The 11062-nt window shown below is 47.4% G+C and overlaps 7 non-coding genes across 7 annotated transcripts; 5 read left to right on the top strand and 2 right to left on the bottom strand.

Annotated features, from left to right (window-relative positions):
• Positions 1-812: 812 nt before the first annotated feature.
• Positions 813-884, bottom strand: TRNAA-UGC (transfer RNA alanine (anticodon UGC)). The gene has a single exon. It is a non-coding gene; the product is annotated as a tRNA-Ala (tRNA).
• Positions 885-2328: 1444 nt separating this feature from the next.
• On the top strand, positions 2329-2400 carry TRNAA-CGC (transfer RNA alanine (anticodon CGC)). Its single transcript has one exon. It is a non-coding gene; the product is annotated as a tRNA-Ala (tRNA).
• A 1826-nt stretch (positions 2401-4226) lies between these two features.
• On the top strand, positions 4227-4298 carry TRNAA-CGC (transfer RNA alanine (anticodon CGC)). The gene has a single exon. It is a non-coding gene; the product is annotated as a tRNA-Ala (tRNA).
• Positions 4299-4866: 568 nt separating this feature from the next.
• On the bottom strand, positions 4867-4938 carry TRNAA-UGC (transfer RNA alanine (anticodon UGC)). Its single transcript has one exon. It is a non-coding gene; the product is annotated as a tRNA-Ala (tRNA).
• A 323-nt stretch (positions 4939-5261) lies between these two features.
• On the top strand, positions 5262-5333 carry TRNAA-UGC (transfer RNA alanine (anticodon UGC)). Its single transcript has one exon. It is a non-coding gene; the product is annotated as a tRNA-Ala (tRNA).
• A 563-nt stretch (positions 5334-5896) lies between these two features.
• Positions 5897-5969, top strand: TRNAA-CGC (transfer RNA alanine (anticodon CGC)). Its single transcript has one exon. It is a non-coding gene; the product is annotated as a tRNA-Ala (tRNA).
• Positions 5970-6876: 907 nt separating this feature from the next.
• Positions 6877-6948, top strand: TRNAA-UGC (transfer RNA alanine (anticodon UGC)). Its single transcript has one exon. It is a non-coding gene; the product is annotated as a tRNA-Ala (tRNA).
• The last annotated feature ends 4114 nt before the right edge of the window (positions 6949-11062 follow it).

Genomic DNA, 11062 nt, shown 5'->3' with positions numbered 1-11062 from the left:
ACTCTCTGTGCCCCGTGTGCCGTGAGCACTTCGTCCAATGAAGCACCAACAATAACCTCAGGGGAGGATCCTGCCTTGTATTCAGCCCTGGTTGTGAACTCACCATGAAGGGCTATGAACAGAGACATCCCAAAATTATGGACGGTAAGCCATCTATATTTCATCTTTTCCCTCCGCCCTATCAGATGTATGTGACATGTAACTTAGAAATAATAACATTTTATCTTTTTCTATCCAGAAAGAATATCCAAGCCTGGAAAAAGAACAGCCTGAACTACAATCCGTTACAGGACACGGCAGCTCCAGACCCGGATGGTGCCATATACTTTATTCCATGGCAAATTCTTCCTAAAAAAAAAAAAAAAAATGTAAATAAAAAAAAAAAAAAAAAAAAGATTGTGTAAATTGTTTTTACTTTTTTTACTGTATATAATAATATTTTGTGATCTAGGAGCCTATAATGATAAGTAAGACAGAGGTAGCAGTTACACCAAATACACGACCGCACCAACAAATGCTCCAATATATGGCAGATATATGTAAATGTGTATATTGTGTAATGAGGAGATCATAGCTCCAGGGGCTGCGGGGAGGGCAGATATACATGGGCCTAAGTGCACAAGGAGGCTCAAGGCCCCTCTGTTATTCTCCAACTCTCTCAAAACATCTGGGAGGGGCCCCTGGATATGATAAGGTGGTATAGGTGAACTGTCTGGCGGTATTATATGAGCAGGGAATACAGGGCCGCATTAAATATAGGGAAGATGGTGCACTCCTATCTCTTTTTAGTGATTATTATGTAAGACAAAACATGGAGATGCCGGGGATTGAACCCGGGGCCTCATACATGCAAAGCATGCGCTCTACCACTGAGTTACATCCCCTCATACACAGTGTGAAAATGCTCATGTTTCTGAGACTACATACCACCTATATGGCAGTATTACATTGGTATTATTATTATTATGGGCAGGTATATGGCATTTATACACTCACCGGCCACTTTATTAGGTACACCTGTCCAACTGCTCGTTAACACTTAATTTTTAATCAGCCAATCACATGGCGGCAACTCAGTGCATTTAGGCATGTAGACATGGTCAAGACAATCTCCTGCAGTTCAAACCGAGCATCAGTATGGGGAAGAAAGGTGATTTGAGTGCCTTTGAACGTGGCATGGTTGTTGGTGCCAGAAGGGCTGGTCTGAGTATTTCAGAAACTGCTGATCTACTGGGATTTTCACGCACAACCATCTCTAGGGTTTACAGAGAATGGTCCGAAAAAGAAAAAACATCTAGTGAGCGGCAGTTCTGTGGGCGGAAATGCGTTGTTGATGCCAGAGGTCAGAGGAGAATGGCCAGACTGGTTCGAGCTGATAGAAAGGCAACAGTGACTCAAATAGCCACCCGTTACAACCAAGGTAGCCAGAAGAGCATCTCTGAACGCACAGTACGTCCAACTTTGAGGCAGATGGGCTACAGCAGCAGAAGACCACACTGGGTGCCACTCCTTTCAGCTAAGAACAGGAAACTGAGGCTACAATTTGCACAAGCTCATCGAAATTGGACAATTGAAGATTGGAAAAACGTTGCCTGGTCTGATGAGTCTCGATTTCTGCTGCGACATTCGGATGGTAGGGTCAGAATTTGACGTCAACAACATGAAAGCATGGATCCATCCTGCCTTGTATCGGTAACGGTTCAGGCTGGTGGTGGTGGTGTCATGGTGTGGGGAATATTTTCTTGGCACTCTTTGGGCCCCTTGGTACCAACTGAGCATCGTTGCAATGCCAAAGCCTACCTGAGTATTGTTGCTGACCATGTCCATCCCTTTATGACCACAATGTACCCAACATCTGATGGCTACTTTCAGCAGGATAATGCAATGCCATGTCATAAAGCTGGAATCATCTCAGACTGGTTTCTTGAACATGACAATGAGTTCACTGTACTCCAATGGCCTCCACAGTCACCAGATCTCAATCCAATAGAGGAGCATCTTTGGGATGTGGTGGAACGGGAGATTCGCATCATGGATGTGCAGCCGACAAATCTGCGGCAACTGTGTGATGCCATCATGTCAATATGGACCAAAATCTCTGAGGAATGCTTCCAGCACCTTGTTGTATCTATGCCACGAAGAATTGAGGCAGTTCTGAAGGCAAAAGGGGGTCCAACCCGTTACTAGCATGGTGTACCTAATAAAGTGGCCGGTGAGTGTATATTTCCACTTTACTAATCACATAATGATATCCAGTAGTATCAGCACAATAGGGCTACACGTAGTATATTGTCTCAGGAATTGGAGTATTTGTAGAGGTTTCCCATAGGGGATGTAGCTCAGTGGTAGAGCGCATGCTTCGCATGTATGAGGCCCCGGGTTCAATCCCCGGCATCTCCATGTTTTGTGATAAACACCTACAAAAACATCAAAGATCCAGAAAACTGATAAATGTGCAGGAATTCAGGAAACATCTGCCCGTATCCTATTAATATTATAAAGGTGTGAGTTTGGATGTTTGTGTGTTTGAATGTTCAGATGTTTGTTCCTCAATCACAGCCAAACGGCTGAATGGATTTTGGGGAAATTTCACACACACATACATATTGCCCAGGAAAAGGTAATAGGCTACTTTAAATGTGGGCCACTCACCCCAAATCGCCACCGTGACCCTCCAAAAAACCCTCTGGCACGGCTGTAGCAGCTGGCATTCTGCCAGCACTGGTCTGTGCACGCACCTCCTATTGGTGCATGGCAGGCTGTGGGCGGGTTCTGGAGCCAGGGCTGCGGCACCATAGGTTGGGGACTGAAGGTGGGCGTGCCGATTCAGCAGGGACACAGTGAGCAAGATGGCGGCAGCCCACATGGTCCCAGCGCCGTAGCTATCCCAGGCCACCTACACACTTCGCGGATGGCTAAGGAGGAGGCTGCTGCACCCGACACACCACATAACAGGTCAGTGCAGCAGAGACAGGGGGTTGGGGAGGGGGTTGGGGAGGGGGTGTCCCGGGGAGGACAGCTTCATGTCCCCCCCCCTACCCTACATCACCCCAGTGTAGTTGGACTCACCTTGCCACACTCCCCCGCGGCTCATAGGTGTTGGGCGGCTGGCTGCGTATGGCAGGTAGGCTGCAATAGAGGCGCCGGTATTCTGCAATGCACTGTATAATACCGGCGCCTCTATTGCAGTCTACCTGCCTAGGATGTAATCAACTCAAACACAAAAACATTCATGTATCCACTTCAGCTTGTAAGCACATATTGGATACGGATCCTTGTAGACCAGGGCTCGGCTCCGCAGTGCAGCGAAAGACTGACAAGCCAGGAAAGCAGCGCAAGGCCCCTGCTCTGCCTCATATATGCCACAGGCAACCAGCCGCCCGACAACTATGTGCAGTGAGCGAGCGGAGAGAGCGGCGGGGGAGCGTGGCAAGGTGAGTCCAACTACACTGGGGCCGATGTAGGGGGGGGGGACATGAAGCTGTGAGCAGAGATGGGAGGCAAGAAACTGGGGGAAGAGATGGGGGGACAAGAAACTGGGGGCAGAGATGGGGGGACAAGAAATATAAGCGGTTCAGCGCCACCGCCAACCCGCAGACGAAGTCGCGGGTAACTGCTAGTAGGGCATATGGTGCACTCCTACTGGGCCCTATGGTAGCGGGGGCCTCTTGGGACACCAGGACAGTCCCAGTTTACATCTGCTGTGAGGCCTTAGGAGGCAGATTGCTGAATCCAGGAGGGGGCAGCACTGAGAGCATTTGTTGGGGGAACCTGGCGAGATTTGTCTCATGAGATCTCCTGGTGGTTTCGTCCAGACCGGAAATGTGCAAAACGGAACTGCGGTACATGTCACTGAGCTGTTAGTGTCCTTGTGAACCCAATATAGACTAATGCACCTTCTATAGGGGATGTAGCTCAGGTAGCACTACTAATGTGTATAGTATGGGAGTATTATCCGTGTGCACTATATGGTGGTATTATTGTTTTGCACAGTGTGACAGTATCATTTATATTCACTCTATGTATTTAGTATTTGTTTGTAGGACAGTGTTATTTCGGTGTGCTGTATGTGGGCGCTGTATGGCTACATTTTATCTATATAGCGGTATTATTATTATATATTTCCACTTTACTAATCACATAATGATATCCAGTAGTATCAACACAATAGGGCTACACGTAGTATATTGTCTCAGGAATTGGAGTATTTTCAGAGGTTTCCTATAGGAGATGTAGCTCAGTGGTAGAGCGCATGCTTCGCATGTATGAGGCCCCGGGTTCAATCCCCGGCATCTCCATGTTTTGTACAGGTTTATCTAAATACAATAAAGATGACAAATTTCATAGCTCAGGTGTCTGGATGTTCCTCAAATAACTGGATTTTGTCAAAAAATAAGCTTAAAAGTAAAAAGATTGTATCGTTCACCATCATATAATGTGGAAACATAAGCGCATGGTGGACAGTAGGGGGCAGTCAACTCATACACAAAAACATCCATGTACGCACTTCAACTTGTAGGGACATATTGGATACGGATCCTTGTAGACCAGGGCTCGGCTCCACAATGACAGGAGGTGCAAGATGTCAGGCACATGATAATTTATACTGGATTTCTGGCATACCATGTTGGTGGTAGGATGTGAAGTCACCAGATGCTGCAGGATCACCGGCAATGTATTCCTGTACATGTATTGTGCGGACTAGACTGCCCCCTAGTGTCCATCATTTTCTCTACAGACAAAAGGTTAAGCTCTTTTACATTAAATTCCGTCTTCGTATTATCCCCGAACATATTTCGTGTGACTTCCTGCCTGTATATCAGTTTTACTGACCTTTGATGTTTTGTAGTTCTTTGTCTCAAAAGATGGAGATGCCGGGGATTGAACCCGGGGCCTCATACATGCAAAGCATGCGCTCTACCACTGAGCTACATCCCCTACACAATGCTCCTACTTATGCTCCCAATGCATCCGAGAAAAATAGTCATGCTTACACTTCAGCCCTCCAGGGGGCCCTGTGCGTTGCATATCACATTGCTATTAACAACATCCTGACACGGTTCAGCCTCAGCTACATGATATGAGACGCATGGAGCCCCCTAGAGGACTGAATTGTAAGCAAAGGTGGCTGTGGGCAGCGGCAGGGATCGGTAACTAAATAGGACCTAATACCTGCTGGGATTATTTCCCCTCAGTGCAGGGGCTCAATGGAACGTGTTGTTTCATCTCAGAATTGGGAACGTTAGTGGAATAGTTATACAGGGGATGTAGCTCAGTGGTAGAGCGCGTGCTTTGCATGTATGAGGCCCCGGGTTCAATCCCTGGCATCCCCATGCCCTGTACAGGTTTATCTAAATACAATACAGATGCTACATTTCAGCGCTTAGGTGTCGGGATGATCCTCAAACAACTGAATTGTGTCAAAAAATAAGCTTAAAAATAAAAGATTGTATCGTTCACCATCATATAATGTGGAAACATAAGCGCATGGTGGACAGTAGGGGGCAGTCAACTCAAACACAAAAACATCCATGTACGCACTTCAACTTGTTGAAACACAAAAGTGTTTCTTTTACGTGTACTGCGTGGTAGCACTGCTAATGTGTATAGTATGGGAGTATTATCCATGTGCACTATATGGTGGTATTATTGTTTTGCACAGTGTGACAGTATCATTTATATGCACTCTATGTTTTTAATATTTATTTGCAAGACAGTGTTATTTCGGTGTACTGTATGTGGGCGCTGTATGGCCACATTTTATCTATATGGCGGTATTATTATTATATATTTCCACTTTACTAATCACATAAGGATTTCCAGTAATAACAACACAATAGGGCTACATGTAGTATATTGTCTCTGGAATTGGAGTATTTTTAGAGGTTTTCGTATAGGGGATGTAGCTCAGTGGTAGAGCGCATGCTTCGCATGTATGAGGCCCCCGGGTTCCATCCCCGGCATCTCCATGTTTTGTGATAAACAACTACAAAAATATCAAAGATCCAGAAAACTGATGAATGTGCAGGAATTCAGGAAACCTCTGCCCGTCTGTATTATAAAGGCTGAATATTATCTGTTCACCATTTTAGACTCCTATGTCGATAGTGACCACTAGGGGGCGGTGTAGCTGACACAATACATGTATAGAAATACATGGCCAGTGATGTAATAAATAGTGCTCCTTAGTGACTGCAAACTTGGACACAAAGGACCTGCGCTTGCCAAATGGATGAGTAAATATACGATTATTATTGAACAACACACTACGCATTTCGGGCATAACTCTGCCCTTCTTCAGGTGTAAAAGTTCTTTACCGTCAGGCCAGGAGGCTTGTTAACCCGGCGGAAGGCAAGGTTCCATACACCCATACATACACCCGTGAGGTGTGAGGTACCCTGCAGCTGCATCCAATCCTGAGAGGGATCCTTGGCCAAGTGATCCCATCATCAACAAAACAGTTGTGTATGCACACTACCTAAAAGGTGAGCCTGTTTTTTGTCATCTGAAATTATCACTATCAGTACGATCTCCACTACGGGTTGCTCGGTGTTTCTTTTGTTTTTGAGATCTGAGAAAAATAGTCCTGCTATCTATCATTCGCTTACACTTCAGCCCTCCAGGGGGCCCTGTGTGTTGCATATCACATCGCTGTCAACAACATCCTGACACTGTTCAGCCTCAGCTACATGATATTTGATGCATGGGGCCCCCTAAAGGACTGAAATGTAAGCAAAGGTGGCTGTGGGCAGCGGCAGAGATGTGTAACTAAATAGGGCCTAATACCTGCTGGGATTATTTCCCCTCAGTACAGGGGCTCAATGCAATGTGTTGTTTCATCTCAGAATTGGGAACATTAAAGGAATTGTTATGTAGGGGATGTAGCTCAGTGGTAGAGCGTGTGCTTTGCATGTATGAGGCCATGGGTTCAATCCCCGACACCTCCATGTTTTGTACAAGTTTATCTAAATACAATAAAGATGACAAATTTCAGAGCTCGGGTGTCTGGATGATCCTCAAACAACTGGATTTTGTCAAAAAATAAAAAGATTGTATCGTTCACCATCATATAATGTGGAAACATAAGCTCATGGTGGACAGTAGGGGGCAGTCAACTCATACACAAAAACATCCATGTACGCACTTCGACTTGTTGAAACACAAAAGTGTTTTTTTACGTGTACTGCGTAGTAGCACTACTAATGTGTATAGTATGGGAGTATTATCCGTGTGCACTATATAGTGGTATTATTGTTTTGCACAGTGTGACAGTATCATTTATATGCACTCTATGTTTTTAGTATTTATTTGTAGGACAGTGTTATTTCGGTGTACTGTATGTGGGCGCTGTATGGCTACATTATATCTGTATGGCGGTATTATTATTATGTATTTCCACTTTACTAATCACATAATGATTAGAGATGAGCGAACAGTGTTCTATCGAATTCATGTTCGATCAGATATTAGGCTGTTCGGCATGTTCGAATCGAATCGAACACCGCGTGGTAAAGTGCGCCATTACTCGATTCCCCTCCCACCTTCCCATGCGCCTTTTTTGCTCCAATAACAGCGCAGGGTAGGTGGGACAGGAACTACGACACCGGTGACGTTGAGAAAAGTAGGCAAAACCCATTGGCTGCCGAAAACATGTGACCTCTAATTTAAAAGAACAGCGACGCCCAGGTTCGCGTCCAGCTAGCTAGGGCTTAGATTCTGGGTAGGCAGGGACAGGCTAGATAGGAAGGAGAAGACAACCACAACAGCTCTTGTAAGAGCTAAATTCCAGGGAGAAGCTTGTCAGTGTAACATGGCACTGACGGGCTCAATCGCCGCAACCCAGCTTTCCCAGGATCCTGAATGGAATACACTGTCAGTGTATTCCCGTATACCCGATATATACCCCCGATACCCGTTCCAACGGTGTGCCCCCCCACCTTCACCCCAGAAATACCCTGCAAGTCCCCTAGCAATAGAATTGGGGCTATATACACCCACTATTTTTGCTACTGCCATATAGTGCCATTGTCTGACTGGGAATTCAAAGAATATATTGGGCTTACATATAACTTCAATTCCAGGGAGAAGCTTGTCAGTGTAACGTGGCACTGACGGGCTCAATCGCCGCAACCCAGCTTTCCCAGGATCCTGAATGGAACACACTGACAGTGTATTCCCGTATACCCCATATATACACCCCAAATCACCGTTCCAACGGTTTGCCCCCCACCTTCACCTCAGAAATACCCTGCAAGTCCCCTAGCAATAGAATTGGGGCTATATACACCCACAATTTTTGCTACTGGTATATAGTGCCATTGTCTGACTGGGAATTCAAAGAATATATTGGGGTTACGTGCACCCACAATTTTTACTACTGGTATACAGTGCCAGTTTCTGACTGGGAATTCAAAGAATATATTGGGGTTACAAATACCCTCATTTCTTGCTACTGCCATATAGTGCCAGTTTCTGACTGGTAATTCAAAGAATATATTGGGGTTACGTGCACCCACAATTTTTACTACTGGTATACAGTGCCATTGTCTGACTGGGAATTCAAAGAATATATTGGGGTTATAAATACCCTCATTTCTTGCTACTGGTATATAGTGCCATTGTCTGACTGGGAATTCAAAGAATATATTGGGGTTACGTGCACCCACAATTTTTACTACTGGTATACAGTGCCATTGTCTGACTGGGAATTCAAAGAATATATTGGGGTTACGTGCACCCACAATTTTTACTACTGGTATATAGTGCCATTGTCTGACTGGGAATTCAAAGAATATATTGGGGTTACGTGCACCCACAATTTTTACTACTGGTATACAGTGCCAGTTTCTGACTGGGAATTCAAAGAATATATTGGGGTTACGTGCACCCACAATTTTTACTACTGGTATACAGTGCCATTGTCTGACTGGGAATTCAAAGAATATATTGGGGTTACGTGCACCCACAATTTTTACTACTGGTATATAGTGCCAATTTCTAACTGGGAATTCAAAATGCGCAAGGCTCCCGGAAAGGGACGTGGACGAGGCCGTGGGCGAGGTCGGGGGAATGGTTCTGGGGAGCAAGGTAGCAGTGAAGCCACAGGGCGTCCCGTGCCTACTCCTGTGTCCAGATGCTCAAACACTAGAGTCTCCTCCATCTCCGTTCGATTTGGTGGTGGATGACCAGCAACCCACCCTCATCGACGATGATGTGACGCAGTTGCCGTCAGGGCATCCAGTTGACCGGCGCATTGTGCGGGAGGAGGAGATGAGACAGGAGTTGGAAGAGGAAGTGGTGGATGATGAGGACACTGACCCGACCTGGACAGGGGGGATGTCAAGCGGGGAAAGTAGTGTGGATGTTGAGGCAAGTGCAGCACCAAAAAGGGTAGCTAGAGGCAGAGGCAGAGGTCAGCAGCTTAGGCGAAGCCAGGCCACACCCGGAATCTCCCAAGATGTTCCAGTTCGTACCCAGCCCCGAAAAACTCCCACCTCGAGGGCACGTTTCTCGAAGGTGTGGAGTTTTTTCAAGGAATGCGCCGAGGACAGATATAGTGTTGTCTGCACAATTTGCCTCTCGAAATTGATTAGGGGCTCTGAGAAGAGCAACCTGTCCACCACTTCAATGCGCCGTCATTTGGAATCCAAGCACTGGAATCAGTGGCAGGCAGCAACGGCAGGACAAAGGCCGCCTGCCGTTCACGCCACTGCCACTGCCTCTGCCACTGCCTCTGCCTCTGCCACTGCCACTGCTGACTGTGCTGGCGATGCACTCCAGAGGACGAGCCAGGACACCACTTCATCTGCCTCCGCCACTTTGTTGACTTCTCCCTCATCCTCCCCTGTTCCTGTCTTATCTCCTTCTCCTGCACCATCAAAGGCACCATCAGGCGCTTCTTTACAACAACCCACCATCTCTCAGACATTGGAGCAGCGGCAGAAATACACTGCTAACCACCCACACGCGCAAGCCTTGAACGCCAACATCGCTAAACTGCTGGCCCAGGAGATGTTGGCGTTCCGGCTTGTTGAAACTCCCGCCTTCCTGGACCTGATGGCAACTGCGGCACCTCGCTATGCCGTCCCTAGCCGTCACTACTTCTCCCGGTGTGCCGTCCCCGCCTTGCACCAGCACGTGTCACTCAACATCAGGCGGGCCCTTAGTTCCGCGCTTTGCACAAAGGTCCACTTGACCACCGACGCGTGGACAAGTGCATGCGGACAGGGACGCTACATTTCACTGACGGCACACTGGGTGAATGTAGTTGAGGCTGGGACTGCTTCCCAAACTGGCCCGGTGTACCTCGTCTCCCCGCCTAACATTCCTGGCAGGGACACGAGAAGAACACCCCCCTCCTCCTCCTCCTCTACCGCCTCCTCCTCCGCCACCGCCTCCTCCTCCGCTGTTAGATTGACCCCAGCTACGAGTTGGAAACGTTGCAGCACTGGCGTTGGTAGACGTCAGCAGGCTGTGCTGAAGCTGATCAGCTTGGGGGACAGACAGCACACTGCCTCCGAGGTGAGGGATGCCCTCCTCGATGAGACGGCAATATGGTTTGAGCCGCTGCACCTGGGCCCAGGCATGGTCGTTTGTGATAACGGCCGGAACCTGGTAGCAGCTCTGGAGCTTGCCGGACTCCAACATGTTCCATGCCTGGCCCACGTCTTCAACCTAGTGGTGCAACGTTTCCTAAAGAGCTACCCCAATGTTCCAGAGCTACTGGTGAAAGTGCGGCGCATGTGCGCCCACTTTCGCAAGTCGACAGTAGCCGCTGCTAGCTTAAAATCTCTCCAGCAACGCCTGCATGTGCCACAACACCGGCTTTTGTGCGACGTCCCCACACGCTGGAACTCAACGTTTCAGATGTTGAATAGAGTAGTTGAGCAGCAGAGACCTTTGATGGAATACCAGCTACAAAACCCTAGGGTGCCACAAAGTCAGCTGCCTCAGTTTCTCATCCATGAGTGGCCATGGATGAGAGACCTTTGTGACATCCTACGGGTGTTTGAGGAGTCCACAAGGAGGGTGAGCTCTGAGGATGCGATGGTGAGCCTTACA

Source organism: Leptodactylus fuscus, unplaced genomic scaffold (genome assembly GCF_031893055.1).
Source record: "Leptodactylus fuscus isolate aLepFus1 unplaced genomic scaffold, aLepFus1.hap2 HAP2_SCAFFOLD_166, whole genome shotgun sequence".
Classification (NCBI taxonomy): Eukaryota; Metazoa; Chordata; class Amphibia; order Anura; family Leptodactylidae; genus Leptodactylus; species Leptodactylus fuscus.
Note: the sequence above shows the minus strand (reverse complement) of the source record. Positions and strands in the feature narration are given on the sequence as shown.